Raw genomic sequence first — 17,623 nt, forward strand, 5'->3', positions numbered from 1 at the left:
AATGGGAGTTGGAATGTTCTACAGATTGTCAATTGGGTCAGGCTAATACTATTGTTCAGATGGATCCTCTTTGTCTTTACTGGCTTTTCTTTTCCTTCTAAAAAGTTTTTATTAATAGAGATGAGATACGATAGATATTGATCTTCATTCAGAAATTTAGACCCAACAAGATAGGAAAAATGTGGTTACTTCAAGTTCGCCAAATACAAATAGCCAAATCACTATGAATGAAAACATTTATATAATTCCCGATTGTCTCATGGTTCTTCCTGCTGTATGTAGTTTATTTTATCCATGTGTGATAATATAAATGTATACGTTAAAAAAAGAAGCACAATAAAAAGAGTGGGAAAAATGTTTTTAAAAAGTTTTTATTGAAATTAAACTTTTCTTTTTTTGGAAGCAGGTCTTACTATGTAGCCCTGGCCGGCCTGGAACTCACTATGGAGACTAGCCGAGCCTTGAACTCACAGAGCTGTTCCATCTTCCCAGGTGCTAGGGTTTAAGAAGTTGTCACTGTACCCTACTCCCTCTGGAGAGAGTGCTTAGCAGGCGTGAGCACTCGCTGCTCTTGGAGTGGATCTGCGTTTGAGCCCCAGCACCCATGTGGTGGCTCCCAGCAGCCTGTACCTCCAGATCCAAAGGACACGATGCCTGCTTCCGGTTCTCCTGGTCACTGGGCACTTACTTAGTACACATGCGTACATGCACGCAATATAAATTATATATATATATTTAAAATTTTTTCAAAAGTGGGTCAGCTCAGCAGCTCGGCACTTGCTGCTGAGCCTGTTGACTTGAGGTCTGTCCCTGAGTCCCACACAGTGGACGGAGAAAACAGATACCTGAAAGTTCTGACTTCCTCTGATTTCCACACATGTGCTGTGGCACGCCTCTGGTATGCATGCCCACATATGTGTGCACAATACAATAAACAAATAAATATAATAATTAAAAAAAAAACTATGAGAAATAGTACAGATGCCCAAGTGTCCCCCTGGTGGATAAAATGTCCCCAGGGAACAGCTATAGGTCCTTGTACCTGAAACTGTATGTGTTCTCACCTGGCACTGTCTTATTTCCACCTCTCACTTGGAAACCTGTTTTTTGTTTGTTTGGTTTGTTGGTTTGTTTGTTTTTTGGTCCCATTTTCCCTGAGGTATTTTGACTAGAACAAAGGTGGCGCCTCCAAGCGGGTGACCTCTTCTTGGAGCTGACTGGCATGGATGGAAAGTGTAGCATAGGGTAAGGGCCATGGGGGGGTCTAGATTCAGTCTAGACTGGAGTTCAAATCCCTGCACCTGCAGTTCCAGGCTACAGCCCTTCAGACAAGTCACTCAGCTCCTGGGAGACTTGAATTCTCACCTGTCATGTGGAGATAACAGAAGAGTGAAACCGAACAGGCTTCAATGCAGCGCTTAAACACAATGTCTCTAGTAGTAGCTGTAGGCTCAAAGCACGTTAGTCCATCAAAGACTTCGATAAACCCTGAGGTCAGGAAAGCAGCTTTCCCCAAACTCACTTGGCAGTAGGATTCTGAAGCTCTTGCCCCGCGCAGGGTCCTGGTGCCCTGTGGAAAGCCATGTGGGGAAAACACTGCTCTAAGAATGCTGCTTTTATCTTGAGAGCAGTGTGTACCTTCGAAACTGCCACAGATGAGACCCAGATGACTTTGCCCACCCCCACCCCGTGGGATCCTTCTGAGTCTGGGGGTTACATCTCTGAACTTCACTGATGAATGCTGGAACTCCCTGGTGTGCCCACCACCACGTGCTCCTCAGGGGGGTTGCAGAAGACCCCAAGGCACCTTCACGCTGAAGGAGCCTTTCTCCAGCAAAGCCTGGTGGTGACTGAGGAGGTAGGGGCAGCTTAGAGGGCACAGAAGGGTAGATGCCAGCCTGGTCCACCCTTTGTAGTAACAGCAGGCCAAGTGGGCCGGTTGGAAAGGCAAGCGACTTTCCCAAGGAGATATGGAGTCGAGGGGCAGAGCCTGGGACTCACGTCCAGCCTCCTTTGGCTGGACACTCATTGGTTAGAACTGAGCATCTGGAGACCCACCCACCCAGAGTCTGGGAGGCCCGTGGACCTCTCCTGGCTTGGCCATGTGGACCGAGATGCCGGGCAGGGCTGTGGCGGAAGGTCAGGGGTTAATGGGCCTGAGTCCAGATGGCAAGCAGCTGGCTTGAGGCACAACTCAAAGGCTGCTTCCTCTTCTTTCTGGTGATTCCAGGGATGAGAAGTCAGGAAAGGAACTTACAACAGATGGAAGGGACACCAGGAGGAATTTGGAGTGGGACCAAGAGGCCAGCTCTTGGAAGATGAAGGGGAAATGTTTTCTGCTTGGGGGGGGGGGGGAACAAGGTCCTGCCAGGGTAGGTGGGTGGGCTCTGGTTCACATTTCTTGCCTGTGACAGATCGTACCAAGCCATGTTTCTAAGGCAACCAGGAAACCAAAGAGGAGCAACAGTAACGATATGAGGGTGGCTGCTGCGGTCCAGGCCAACCCAGACAAGTTAAGCTCAAAGATCAGAAGTTTTGAGGCCAATTCTAAATTTAGAGTCCAATTTTTGAAGAAGCCAAAGTGAGCTCTCCTAGCATGAAGTGTGTCAGAAGAATAAGAGTCAAATCCCAGAGGGCAACTAGCAGAGACGGGGGTGTGGGGTGTGGGGTGTGGGGGGGACTCCTTTGCAGCCAGAGAAGGAGAGATGGGGGGGGCGGAGGGGGAGAGGCAGGCAGGCTTCTTTTTATTTCTTTTAAACACGATGTCTTCAAAGTAAGAGCTTTGAAGGAGCTGAGCATCGCGCCTGTTCTCTCTGCCCGGCTGCCCTCTTAAAGTAGTTGTGCTAGAAAGACAAATGTAAGGCTTGCTGCCTCCTGAGAGGACATTTCACGGCACAGAGGACGCAGGCAAGCCTCCTCCGTGAGTACTTTCATAGCTCAAGCCAGCTCCGGGGACTGATGCTACTATGGCTGACCTCCCCTACCCACGAGGCTGCAGAATCCCTTAAGTGATCATGACGCACTTCTCTGGGAGTGTTTGAAGAAGTGTTTCCAGAGGCGATTTAGTGAGGGGGAAGACACCCTGAATGTGAGCTGCAGTTTCATGGATAGGATGGGGGCCTGGGGCAGAGTTAAAGGGGAGAAGAGAAGCTCCCTGAGCTCAGCGGTCTCTCTACCTCACTCAGGGAATCCCAGCACTCGGGGAGGTGGAGGCAGGCAGATCTCTGCAAGTTCGAGGTTAGCCTGGTCTACAAAGCCAGTTCAGGACAGCCAAGGCTACACAGAGTAACCCTGTCTCGAAAAATAAAACAAAACAGCAACAAGTTTCCGGTCGGGCATGGTGGCACACGCCTTTTAGTCCCAGTGCTCAGGAGGCAGAGGCAGGCTGGTCTTTATGAGTCCAGGACAGAGGACAGCCAGGGCTATTGCAGAGAGACCCTGTTTCCTTCTGCGCATGCTCCTGCCACTGCGCTATTCCGGCGTCCAGACCTCCCAACACCGAGGGCCAACGCAAACCTTTCCCCGGGTTGTTTGTTGGCCTCAGGCTGTTGGTTGGTATTTGGTCATAGCAATTAGAAACATTCATTTCTACAGGTGCCAACAGAATGCTGACGCCGACGCTCTCAGAAAAAAGTGTAACCCCCACGTTTTATAGTTCCCTACCGCAAACGCTCTCAGGCTTGGATGACTACAGGTCAAAGAGGGGGAGTCCACCCTGGGTTATGCCCTCAGAATTCTCTCTCTGTCTCTGCCTCTGTGTCTGTCTGTCTGTCTGTCTGTCTGTCTCTGTCTCTCTCTCTATCCATCTATCTATCTCGGTTATGGGTGTTTTTGCCTGCATTTATATCTGCGTGCTATGTGATGCCCAGTGCCTACAGAGATCAGAAAAGGGTACTGGATCCCCTAGAACTGGGGGTCACAAGTCGTTGGGTGCTGCTCTTCTCTCTCTGCCCCTCCCCTGCGTACTCTCTGACACCTTGTCTGTCTTTGCCATCACCCTGCTGAGAGAGCTTAGACAGTTACCTTCTGAGCACTATATTTTATCTATAAAATACCAACTGCGCTCCTGTGATGCTTCCTGTGTGTATAGCCGTCCTTTGTCCTCACACACGCTATCTGGGCCAGGCCTTTGTGGAGCCTCGATATCAGGTGGCCTCTACTCATATGGAGCACGCAGGGCTGCACGGTGCAGCACAGCCCTGACCAAGTCACTCTGCTCAAAGCCTTTCATAGCTCCTCACTGACCTTCCTGGCTTGGGTCCTAACCCTAAGCCTCAGATGCAGGTCCAGAAACGCTGGGATAAGTGTGCTGATGGCACAGGGCTAGCTAGTCTCTCCTGGAGGTCTCTGTAGAGGTGCAGTCTCAGGCCATAACCATGCCATGGGGGAGGAAGCTGCAGGTGCTAGTCTTGGGCGGGGGGGGGGGGGGGGGGGTGGTGGAGGAAGCTGCAGGTGCTAGTCTTTGGAGGGAAGCTGCAGGTGCTAGTCTTGGGCGGGGGGAGGAAGCTGCAGGTGCTAGTCTTTGGGGGGAGGAGAAAGCTGCAGGTGCTAGTCTTTGCACTCACTGGGCACTCGAACTCAGACTCGTCAGGACTGCTTTGTCATCCCTCTTGAGCCTCAATTGGGTAAGGCTTTGCCACTCCTGTGTGGCTGAGGCACTAGCGTGAGTGACTATGCTGATGTCAACAATACACCATATTCACTCAGGATTTCACTCACTCAGGCCTTCCTCGGCTTCCTACCTCACTGCCTATGAAAACAAGTCCAAATAGTTTACTTCAGTGTTGCTACAGGGGTGTGTGTGTGTGTGTGTGTGTGTGTGTGTGTGTGTGTCTGCCTTCCTTTCTCTGTCTCTCTGTCTCTGTGTGTGTGTGTGTGTGTGTCTGCCTGCCTCTCTGTCTCTCTGTCTCTGTCTATCTGTCTGTCTCTGTCTGTCTGTCTCTGTCTGTCTCTATCTCTGTCTCTGTCAGTCTTTCTGTCTCTCTCTCTGTCTCTGTCTCTCTGTGTCTCTCTTTGTCTCTATGTCTGTCTCTGTCTATCTGTCTGTCTCTGTGTGTGTATGTGTGTCTGCATGTGCATGCACGCGCACATGTGAATGCAGTGCCAAGAGAAGCCAGAAGAGAGCATTGTCTTGAAGTTTGACTTCTAAGCAATGTGAGCTGCCCAATATGGGTGCTAGGGCCTGATGACCTCCAGTCCAGCACGTGCTCTCACCCCTGAGCCATCTCTCCCAGTCCCATTACTATACATGTTGTCTCAGTCTTCTCCGCCTACTGTTTCGGGGACCCTGACTACTCACACACCAGGTCTTCATGCTGCTGGTTCTTATCCACATGTGTCTTTTAATCTGAAAAGCCCTTCTCGTCCCTTCTGCACGTCTGGCTGACCTTCTCCTGTGGCGTTTCAGAGCCTAATTAGCCCTGTGCCCTTCAGCAAGCTATTTAAGCTCCACTTCCGTGGAAGATTGTTTCCAAAGATGGCCATCATGCTTGTCTGCATCCTTCGTGCCCTTTGCGGAGTGACTGCGCTAAGCCCCTGTGTCAGTTTTCCTTCCGTTTGGGCCTCGGCTGGCTCTGCAACACTTATTGACCAGTTGAGTGTGGTGGCATGGTGCTGTCACCTGTCACTTGAAGAGTTCGTTTCGGTGCTCTGGGAAGTTAGTCACACTAAATGTCCTGGTAGAAGGTCCTACTGTCCTGCTACACATAGGAAATGTCAACGCTAACTGAAGTGCCCCAACCAATGCTGTGCCCCTGGGCTCCTCTCTAGTGAGTGAGCAAATCTTACTGCTCCCATCCCGGCAAAATACACTGGAGAGCAGATGAGCTTGGCTTCAGTTTCCCACCTAGCAAATCATGGGCTGGGGGTGGGGGTGGGAGTGGGGTGATTGCTGTTTGAAGTCACCCAGGTTTGGCGTAGACTATTACACATCAGCAGCTAACTGCAGTGGACTTAGCACTTACAGAATGGAGCCGCTAATGGTAGCTACCTCCTAGGTACCGGAACACCTCCCACTAACTGATTCTCCAAGCCCCAGGGCACTTCACCAAGTCCCTTCCTACAATGCAGATTATGTTCAGGCCCGGACTCAGAGCTGCTATGACTCCTTTATAGACTGTGAGCTCCTTGAAGAACCATCCCATACTGGGCAATAAATGTTTATTGAGTGACTTAATGAATTAATAAAAAATGAGAATAATGTTTATTTTTCTACCTGCCTTGTCAAGCTGGTGTTCAGAGGGAAAAGGAGAGGAGCGGTGCCTGGGGCCCCCTCCAGAGTGGCTCTCACTGGACATTTTCTGTTTCTGTGTCTTCCTATGCCATCTGTGTGAACTGCACCCTTCAGGGCAGGAGAGATCCCGATATAGCATTCCTCAAGCCACTTCCTGTCTCGCTGCCCTCAGAGCTGGCTGACCTCAGAGGCCAGGGAAATACAGGGTGTGAGGTCACACACCTGGGAAGGAACTGATAACCCCTTGGTCATCCGCTCCCATGGCTGACAGATGCCTGAAGTTCACGAGGTGAAAACAGCCGAGACTGGGAAGATCAGGGGAAGAGAGTAGAAGGTAAGACCCGAGAGAAAACGCCGGTGGAGGGCGGCTGGCTGCAGAGGCCTCCAGACCTTCTTTGTAAGAACTTTAGTGTTGACTCTGAATTAAGAAAACCTTTTTAAAAACCAACCAATCAACCTACAACCCACCCTTAAATGTCCCAGTCTCTCAGTATATGCAAGGAGTGGCACTTAAATGATACAAGTGAGAGTCAGGGTTAGGAAATAGAAATTCAGGTCGCGTTGAATGCTTAGAAGGGAGGAACCTTAGGACCACAAGGCTTTCCTTTTTGAAGCTGGGTTCTAGGCTCCCGGATACCCATGGTGTCTCTGAATCTGCTGTCAGGAATGAAGAAGGTTTTGGACTCCATTGCCTCAGTTCAACCTCAGCACATCCCATAATATCTTGGGCCATATCGGCAACCACAGGTAGCAAGGGAAATGCAGACTAATAGTTAGTCAATCAAAATCATAGTCTAGTTTACCACAGAAATACATATCCTAGGTTAAATAGATAGTAAATAGCTAGAAACAGCAATGTTTGCCTATTCAGATTTACTATAGATAGATAATAATTATATACTATGTAAATGTACATAGATAGATACATGTTTTTTTTAAAACCTCCAAAGACTTACAGAATATGATATTTAAATATTCTTTTATTATTTTAAGGCATTTCTGGCAATGAGACATGTCAGCTCCTGGCAGTACCCCCAACCTGCCTCAAAAAAGATGATGGGCATCAAAGAACCTCCATTAGGAGATGGCTTTAAATGTGGCAAGCTAGCCACTGGACAAAGAAACTGCCTATTCCCTCTGCAGACAGAATTCTGTCTGAAATGGTCAAAACTTGGATGTGGGCAAAGTAGACTACCATCTCTGCCAAGACAGCATAAGCAAGTCCTTCATGGTTTCTGCTTCACAAATATGTCTGCCAGATATACTGGGCCAGAAGGCTGATCTAAACAGATTCCAGTGCTGTGGAGGAATGTGGGTGGCTTCCCAGGCAGCCAGCTTGCTGGTCAGTTCTCCGTACTGGAAGCTGCTTGCCTACACTTCCTACATACTTAGGCAATTTTTAAAAAATTATTTTTTATTTTTTTACTTTTTGCTTCTCAAGTCACTGATAGAGTTGAAGACTAGGTAGTTATAGTCTTACTATGAAGCTTAAGTTGTTTAGGATTTAAGATGTTTTAGGTCTAAGAAGATGTTTTTAGATTGTCAGTGCAAACAAGGGTAGAAGATGATTTAGGTGCAGAACTCTGAACTCATCAAGATTAGATAGACAATAAGATACTTTCTCCAAAGGCGCCAGGTACATATGGACTAGACATTGTAAATATAGTTGTTACATGACAGTTTTCATAATTCTTTCATATTTGACCTTACTGTATGTAGTTTGTTATTATTATATATAAAAGAGCCTTTTATTGGACTAAAAAGGGGAGATGTTGGAGGAGGGTCTTGTGCACTGTGTTTTCAGATGCTGATTTTGGTGCCTTCTGAGATCTGGTTTCCACTCTGCCACAGGCATTGTAATGAATGTGGAACCATCTCCTGTGACCATGTGGTGTGAGGAATGATCCCCAGTTATCCCTGATTGGCTAATAAAGTCGCTGACAGCCTGGGCTGGGCATAAGAGAGGGAGGTGGAGTGTAGGTTCCTGGGCGTGGGAGAAAGAGAAGGACCAGGAGGCCAGGGAGAAGGATGGAAGGAAGGAAGGAAGAAGAGGGACCGTGAAGAGCACGTGGCTATGCGGACAGACTGATAGAACAGAAGCAAACCAGACAGGAATGATTAAGGCAAATGACATGGGATGTGCAGCTGGGAGATAACAAAACAGCTTAGAGGCCCCACTTCAGTGCTTACAGCTCAAATTAGTCTCTTTGGGTCAATTATTTGGCAACTAGCCGGGGTAGAGAAGAAGCCTTTGAGAGTCTAATATATTTTTCTACCACACTCTTCCTAAACATTTCACAGGTGACTCCCTCAGGAAGATTTGTCAGTTCTGGGTTCTTCTCTCCCCTCCAGGATCCCGTGGCACCAAGCACTGTTTGGCAGCCAGTGTGGTGAAAAACGCCTGATGACTTAGCTGTGTGGCCTGTTGCAACCATCTGTTTAGATTTCTTTTGTTAAGAGGCCATCGGCTCCAGGGGGTAGGAATTGTATCAGTTGTTTACCAACTTGTCCCTTTGGCTTTGCCTTCTGTGTGGCATCCAGGAGGCCTCGGGTCAGATCGTTGTTGGTGGACAGAGGGCTCTGCTGATCGGAGGCAAAGTGGAGGGCGTTGCACTGAGGGGTGTGAGGTGATTTTTTCCCCCTCTGACAGTGAATTATGGATTGGGTTATGACGACTCTCTCACTCATGACCCTCGTACTCTTCCTTGGAGTCTGGGAGGCATATAATTGAGTCTTACATTCATCCACGTTGACCTGTCCCTAATCATTGCCTCATCAAATCCCAATCTTCTCTTTCTGGCCAAGCTGGCTTCAAAAAAAAAATTTTTTTTTAAACCATTTTGCTGTTAACCTCTGAAACGTAATATTCCTCAAAGGTCTCAAAAGGCAATACCATTTGGTAGTTTCTCAAAAGTTAAACGCAGAGCTATTGTCTAATCTAGCAATTGCACTCCTAGGTAAAAACCCAACAGAAATAAAAACTGTGCCCGTGGGAAAAAAATGTGTACAGCTGTGTTATTCATAGTAGCCATAAAGTAGAAGCAATCCAAACGTCCACCAACGGATTATTGAACTAATGAGGCACAATAGTCCATACAGCGAATTATTCTCATTTCAACCATAGAGACAAACGATACAGACTAGACACACGGCTCCTGGCCAAGAGCATTGGTTGCTCTGCAGAGGACCCAGGCTCTGTCCTCAGTACCCACGTGGCAGCACATCACTGTCCACAACTCCACTTCTAGGGTACATAAAGCCCTCTTCTGACCTTCTCGGGTACTGGGCACCCACATGGTCCACAGACGTATACACGGGCAAAACACTCATAGACAGAAATAATCTAAAAATAATAAAACGGAGGAGTGATGTACATGTCATGTGTCATTATCACAGGTGGAAATATCACAGTACGTCAGCACAGAACGACCATGCGTGCACTGGGTGAACCCACATGGTCCACAGACGTATACACGGGCAAAACACTCATAGATAGAAATAATCTAAAAATAATAAAAACGGAGGAGTGATGTACATGTCATGTGTCATTATCACAGGTGGAAATATTACACTATGTCAGCACAGAAAGACCATGTACTGGGTGAATCCAGGTAGATGGGATATCCAGGAAAGGCAGAATGGTAGAAAGAGGAAAATTAAGACTTTTCTGAGGCTGGGGACTGAGAAGAAATGGGAGTGACAATTAGTGGGTATGGAGGATCAAGGTAAGACACAGCTAAGAGCTTTCTACACATCTGTGCCTGGCCTTCTCTTTAATTACTTATCCCCTCCTTCCTTGCCCCTTTCTCCCACTTCCGGCTACTTTGACTTTCCTTGCCCATTCCCTTCCCTTCGCCTTCCCTGCTTGTCCTCTTTCTGAGACAGGATTTCACTCTGTAGCCCAAGCTGGCCTTGAACTCATGATCCCTCTGCCTCAGTCTCCCTAGTGCTGGGTTTATGGACGTGGGGTAGGTACCTCATCCCGCTTGTCTCCTTCCTTGGTGGGTGTGGTGGGTAGGCTCTGGGGGTGGGGGGGCTGGGGAGGGGCTGGAGGGGGGCTGGGGGGGCTGGGGAGGCTGGGGGGGCTGGGGGGGCTGGCTTCCAGGACTGCGATTCCCTGGTGTTAGTCTCAGTTATCTGGCTGTGCCTGAGCTAACCACAGAAGCGCTTCTGAGCAGATAGCTGCCCTGCCTGGTGCCGGAGGAGTCGAGTTCAAAGCCCAGCAAGGACTCCATGTGCTGCCCTTGCTTTGAAGATGAAGGGGGGCCGTGAGTGAGGAACGCAGCCGGCCTCTGGGAGCAGCGAGCAGCCCCTGGCTGACAGCCAGCCAGGAAATAGGACCTCAGACCCGCAGCTGTGGAGACAGCGTTACGTCTATAGCCTGAATGAGCGAGGAAGTAGTGTCCGCTGAGCTCCAGATGAGCACCCAGCTGGCCAACACCCTGGCTTTGTCTCACAACAGTAACTGAATAGGAACCTGGTCCAGTCACATGGACTCCAGACCCTCTACTGTGAGACCTTGTGGGGGCATGGATTAGAACTCGGTTACAGCAATCCGTTACGCAGGATTCAGAAGTAATAGAATCAGTTTCGCATTGCCCTGCAGCTGGCTGTCATCCTGAAGGGCGTCCCTAGATGCTGGTCTTTTCCTCATACATTCTCAAGCCGGCTGCTTCCCCCCCCCTCCCCCCACCCCTCTCCCCCCTGGTCTTTTCCTCATACATTCTCAAACCGGCTGCTTCCTCCCTCCCCCTCCCCCATCCCTCTCACCAGGATGATGTCACACTCTGGATGTCTCTGAGCCTGGCTTATCCCCTATGCCACACTCTCTACTTCTTCCTTTCAAACGATAAAGCAGAGGGGGTTCTTGGCCACTGCGAGGAGAAAGCAGAGGCCAAGTCTGGCCTGGCTTGTGTCACAGCTCTTCTCTTCCAGGAAGAGGTGCTGGGCGCCGGGTGGGGATGTTGTGCTCTTCTCCGATAAGGTGTGGCCTCGGCACTCTGCTTGCGCAGACAGAAGGTGCCAGAAAATATCCCCCAGGGATCAAAAGTCCAGAAGCAGAAGAATTCTCAGCTCTCTGAGCAACCAGTTTTAATGTAACAATGTCAAATGAGACAGTTCTAGAATCCGCTCACCTGGCCAAAAGCTGGCTGCAGAAGACACAGGGACTTTTGGCATTGCCTCCCCAGAGAGATCCGAGGCCACCTCAAAGGGCTTTTGACTGATCTGACCCTACACCAGCATCGGCGGTGTCTGTGACTGCCATGTGATAGACATGGGGCTGTGTCCACCGGGAGGTTAGGCACTCACATACCTTCCCCGTTTCCTTTCTCCTGCTGTTCCTTCCTCGCCCAACCACCCTCCTCCCCCTCCACAGGAAAAGCTAACAGGTTTTGCTGGGGGACGGGGTACCCTGGCACTGAGCGCGAGCCCCTGAAGCGCTTCCCCTCCTTTGCCTTGAAACATGCAGCTTCCTGCCTTGGCTGATGAGAACCATTCATCTCTGGAACCAATGAGTTACTTCTGCTCTGATGAGCTCATGTCTTTTCTTGCTGGGAAATCTCCAATCGGCCTCTTAACTTCTTGCTCTTGGAATGACATCTCATCCATCTGGGAGCCTGAGTCTCTTCCAGCCGGGAGAGCCTGGATGCTGGGTCCCAGGTAGCAGAGCTGAGGATGTAAGAAAGGCCTGGGGAGCGGAGGGGTGGGGGTGAGGGTGAGTTTCTAGGAAGGAGGAGGCATGAGGGCCTGTCTGTGGCAGCCTTCTGTTCCTCCCTTTCCTGTCTGTGGGAAAGCCGTTTGCCTGACTCTCCAGGGCTTCTGAACTTTCTGGATTTTCTCTCTTTCCTCTGTAGGTTTGGGAATAAGTTTATACGTTTGTGGCTTCTCATATTCAAGAGCTCTGCCTAGACCCAGGGCTGGGTATTATCTTCAACCTGAAAAAAAAAAAAAAACAAAACAGTCCCAGGATAAGGTATATACAATTACGAGTGTGCGAGGGTTAAGATGCGCTTTGCACGATCACAGGCATTCCAAGTGTGACCCTTCCTGATTGCGGCTTCACTCAAGCCGGGAGCGTGGCTTTGCGAGGCTCTGTGGAATGGAAGGGGGGAGGCAGAGGGACTCTGGCTCCTGGCACAGGACTAGGGGTGGGGGTGGGGCTGAGGGGGCCTGGCCCACCAGGAAGTGTGTAATCCTAACAGGCTGGGCTTTTCAACCACCACCTCCCAGGGGCAGCAGGAGGCCGACAGAGACAGAGGGTGTTGTGTATCTGGGAGTGAGACTGAGCTGTTAGCTTCGCATTCTGCCTCCCAGGACCCAGCTATTTCAGAGACATGTCCTCCCACTACCCCAGGCCATTTCTGACCAGCCATGATTCATTCCCCTCTGTGCACTCGCTGTGCTGGGTTTGACAGTCCCTCTGGCCTCCAGCTCTCCTGCAGCCTTCCAGACTCCAGGTCTATCTCAAAAAGAAAAGCCTCCATTTCCTCGGTTGTGGAGATAGCAGTAGTGTGGAGGCTTGTGATGTGTTTGCTTCACTGAGCTGAGCTATGTTACCCAGAATTCCTTTCCCTGGCTGTTTCCTGTGAGGGCAGGTCACGGGCGGTTTGGGGGCTGAGGAAAAGAGGCAGCTGTGTTGTGGCGCGCACAGGCTTTTGCCTCCGCTCGGCTACCTTGCCTCGGTGGTGGGTGTGGTGTGCAGTTGCTTCCTCATCTCGTCGAGTCTCCTCTGGTCTCCTCCTGCCCTGGGCCAGGCTGTATGTTCAGTTCTGTGACCAAGGACTTAGCTTCTGCAGGACACTCCTATTACCCAGTTCAGAGGTGACAAGGACTGACAAAGATTTCTGTCTGTCCTCAGGGTAAAAGCCACGAGATTTCTATCTTGTTCTTGATCTTCCTACCTTCCCTGCCCCCCTTCTCTGGTGTTGATGTGTGTGTGTGCGCGCGCGTGTGTGTGTGTGTGTGTGTGTGTACATGTGTGTGTGTGTACATGTGTGTGCGTGTGTGTGTGCATGTGTGTGTGCATGTGTGTGTGCATGTGTGTGTGTGCATGTGTGTGTGTGTGTGTGTGCATTTGTATGGAGGCCTGATGCTGACATCGAGTGGTTACTTCTTCACTGTTATTCGATATTTTAATGAATTCTTTATTACATTTTTATTAGTGTATGTGTGTATGCACACATGAACACATGTGCACACATGCATGCATGAGCATACACATGTAAAAGCCATCATATAGGTCCCAGGGTTGAGCTCAGACCATCAGTCTAGGTGCAGGGGCCTTTACCAGCTCAGCCATGCCCCGGCCCCGGCCACCTTGGTTTTTTGGGGGTTTTGTTGTTGTTGTTTTGTTTTGAGGCAGCGTCTCTAGCCAGCAAGTCCTAGGGATTCCCGTCCTCTGCCTCCCCAGCAAGGGGGTTGCAGAGCACAGCATGATGCATGACGCAGCACTGAGCATTTAGGGTCCCTGGGATTAAATTCAGGTCCCCAGCGTCCTCTGTATTTGCCTCCCAGCCCTCCCCTACCCCCACCCACCCCCTCCCCACTCCCCTCCCCCACCCCCTCTGACTTGGAGTCCCAGCATGAGATGTAAATACAGCGAGGTGTATAGAAACTGCTTGATCAGCCTGAGGTCGAATTCCAGTAAAGCAGCTGTGCATCTGTAGCCGGTATGACCATCCTTAACTTTAAACCTCAGGGTCTAACGTGCTCCGAATAGAAAACTCTTTGAGCATGGATGTGATAGTGTAAAGTGTAAAATTTCATATCTGGCCTGGTGTGACGGACCACACAAAATTATTAAAAAATACCGAGGGTGGTGGTGGTGCACGCCTTTAATCCCAGCACTCAGGAGGCAGAGGGAGGTGGAGCTCTGTGAGTTCGAGGCCAGCCTGGTCTACAGAGGGAGTCCCAGGACAGCAAGAGCCACACAGAGAAACTCTGTCTAAAAAGACCAGATATACATAGATTGAATAAAACAAGTGAATTTAGTGTTTAGACTTTGGTCCCATCCCTATGCTATCTCATTGTATATATGAGAGTATTACACGATCTGAAAAATACTCAAACCGGAAACATTTATGATGCCATGTTTTGGTTTTGTTTCTAAAATGGGGGGGGGGGAGGTGTGTGTGTTCATGAATAGAGACGGGTTTGCCTCTGCTTCCGAGTGCTGAGCCTAAAGGTGTGCACTACCACACTTGGCCCAAGTGTCTTGACTAAGGAATATTTAATCTTATATTAGTGTCCTCATCTGAGTGAATGCTAACTGATACAGACAGTATCACGAGCTGGTTGATGGTGAGAGATGAGTAAAAGTTCAGGTACTAGAAAGCAATTGGTCATTACACGTTAAAAAATGATTTCATGTAAGCTAGGCATCGTGGTACACACCTTTAATCTCAGCACTTGGGATGCAAGGCAGGCAGATCTCTATGAGTTTGAGGCCAGCCTGGTCTACAGAGTGAGTTCCAGAGCAGCTGGGGCTAAATAGTGAGACACTGTCTTGAAAAACAAACAAACAAACAAAAAGACCCCAAAACATTATTTTATCAGTTTTCCCAGCATGTTTGTCTGTGCACCGTGTACACGCCTGGTGCCTGCAGAGGCTGGAAGAGGGCATCGATCCCCTGGGACTGGAGTCACACATAGCTGTGAGCCGCCATGTGGGTGCACACGGGTCCCCTGGAAGAGCAGCCAGTGTTCTTAACTGCTGAGCCATCGCTCAGGATTATAAAGCAATATGGTTCTGTGTATGTGTGTGTGTGTGTGTGTTTTCACATGTGTGTGTGGGCATACATGTGTGGTGTCTGCACACGTGTGTGCGTGTGTGGTGTATACACATGTGTGTGGTGTCTGCACATGTGTGTATACACATATGTGCGCATGCATGTGTGGTGTCTGCATGTGTGTGTTTCTGTGTGTGTGATGTATACACATGTGTGTGTGCATGTATGGTGTCTGCACATATGTGTGTGTGCAGAGGCCAGTGGAGATCATTGGCTGTCCTGCTCCCCCACTCTCCTCTTTGCTCTCTTGAACAGGGTGCAGTGGTTTGAGTAAGAAAAATAGGCTCAGGCATTTGAACAGTTGGTGAAACTCTTTAGGGAGCTTAAGGGGCAGTGCAGCCTCGCTGAAAGACATACATCAGTGTGAGGAGCCTTGAGAGTTTAATACCTTGCCACACTTGCAGTTCATGCTCTGCATCTGGCTTGGGGTAAGAGATGTGATCTCTCAGCCTCCTGCTCTGCTGCTGTGCCTCCCTGGCACCGTGGACTCGTCTCCCTCTGAAACTGTAATCCCAACGTTTCCTTCCTTAAGTTGCCCTTGGTTGTGGTGTATTATCACAGCCACAGAAAACTAATACACAGGGTCTCTCACTGCACCTGCAACTAGGCTGGTGGCCAGCAAGCCCCAGGGAGCTACCTGTCTGTACACCAGTGTAGCATGGGAGTTACAGGTGTGTACTCCTGCTTCAGGTTTTGTATGTAGGTGTTAGAGATTTGAACTCTGTAGGAACCAGGCCCGACTGGGCTGCCTGCCTGTCGTGCTGTTTCATGTCCTGTTTCTAGCAGCTTCCATGTCTGTGTTTATCTTGGTTAGCTAGTCTGCTCTGAGAACGCGCCCCTCCCTTCCTTGAGACTTTCCTCCTGTGTGCAATCACCTCTTGAGGGATTTCACCTGGGAGGAGGAGTCCTGTTTGGCTGCCTATAAGAAGGCTCTTTGGAACTCTGGGGGGAAGGAGAATAATAAACCGCTGCCATGGCTGCTGCTGCGGCTGCTGCTCTCTTAGCATGAAGGACCCGCTGTGTTATTGTGTGTGTGTGTGTGTGTGTGTGTGTGTGTGTGTGTGTGTGTGTGTGTGTATGAGTTAAATCCGCAGTCCCTCGCCCTCGACTCGGTACCGCGGTGGCGTGGGCGCCACAGAACTCGGATATGGACATGTGTTCAGCAAGTGGTCTTACCCACTGAGTTCAGCTCCCCAAATTATTTCTCCTCTCTTCCTCCTCCTCCTCCTCCTCCTCCTGCTCCTTTTCCTCTTCCTCCTTTGTTTTTAGAGACAGGGTTTCTCTGTATAGCCCTGGCTGTCCTTGAACTTGATCTGTAGACCAGGCTGTCCTTGAACTCACAGAGATCTGCCTGCCTAAGTGTGCCACCACCGGCTGGCTTAAAATTTCTTTTAATGAAGTCTTGCTATATTGTCTAGGCTGGTTTCAAACTCCTGGGTCCATATGACCCACTGGGACAACCTCCTTAGTAGCAGAGACCGTAGTCATGGGCCACAGCACCAGGCTTGTGCAGAAGACTTGCCTGGGTTTCTGGGTTTCAGCTCAGAGTCTCCGATTGTCTCTGAGCTGGGCTGCAGGATATATGCGTCTAGCGAGTGAGGGCTGCAGCACGGCCTCCCCTGGGGAGGATCATGGCCAGGGGGTGAGAAGTACACTCTGTCTGCCTTCTAAAGCTGAGTTCAGGGCAAGTAGACTCAAACGTAATCCTTGCCCTGTGGCTCTGTAGTCAGTGACCAGGAACAAGTGTCTCGCTATGTGTGCCAGGTGCCTTGTGGCTTTAAAAAAAAAGCTTTTGCCATCAATAGTTTAGCAATGTACAACCAAGACCCTGGTTTGGTTTGATTTGACTGGTTCTTTTTTTTTTTTTTTTTTTTTTTTTTTGGTTTTTCGAGACAGTGTTTCTCTCTGTAGCCTTGGGGTTTGACTGCTTTTAACAATCATTTCAGCTTGCTAGGATGCTTGTTGAGACTGTCTTTGGCACATTAATGGTCCCTTGCTAGCAAGCTGTCCCTGCATTGGCACTGGTGACACTACATTGTGTTTGCATGTTTTGGGGTACATGGGAGATTGGGGGCAGGGCTGTCTCTTGATTTATCTATCACCTATGGAACTTTTTCTGGGGAAGCTGCTTTTATAGTTTCTAGGGAGCCTTGCATGCTGACTAGGAACAACACGTGGTAGAAGAGAGAAAGGGGCCCTGTGTTTACTCAGTCTGTGGCCCTGTTGCCCACCTGAATACACACATTCCCTCTCTCTCTCTCTCTCTCTCTCTCTCTCTCTCTCTCTCTCTCTCCTGAGACAGGGTTTCTCTGTGTAGCTCTGGCTGTCCTAGAATTCACTCTGTAGACCAGGCTGGCCTTGAACTCAGAGATCCACCTGCCTCTGCCTCCAAGGTGCTGGGATTAGAGGCGCATGCCACTACACTCGGCCATCCACTGGGATTCTTAACTACATTTAAGTCTAAAGCCTAAGAGACACCCCATCAAAGGCGTGGCATCTGCCTCTCCAGCAACCCAAGTGGCCGGCTCCTAGATGGGGTGCTTGTGGGGCTCTTCCCTCATTGACTCTTCCTCATGAACTGACTTTCAAAAGGAGAGAGAGC

General features: G+C 49.6%; 1 long non-coding RNA gene across 1 annotated transcript; it reads left to right on the top strand.

Annotated features, from left to right (window-relative positions):
* Nucleotides 1-2,789: 2,789 nt before the first annotated feature.
* On the top strand, nt 2,790-9,214 carry LOC311586579. Its single transcript, XR_014775590.1, has 3 exons — nt 2,790-2,920; nt 6,347-6,566; nt 8,534-9,214. It is a non-coding gene; the product is annotated as an uncharacterized lncRNA (long non-coding RNA).
* Nucleotides 9,215-17,623: the final 8,409 nt, after the last annotated feature.

This window comes from Acomys minous, assembly GCF_964271855.1.
Source record: "Acomys minous genome assembly, chromosome: 16".
Lineage (NCBI taxonomy): Eukaryota > Metazoa > Chordata > Mammalia > Rodentia > Muridae > Acomys > Acomys minous.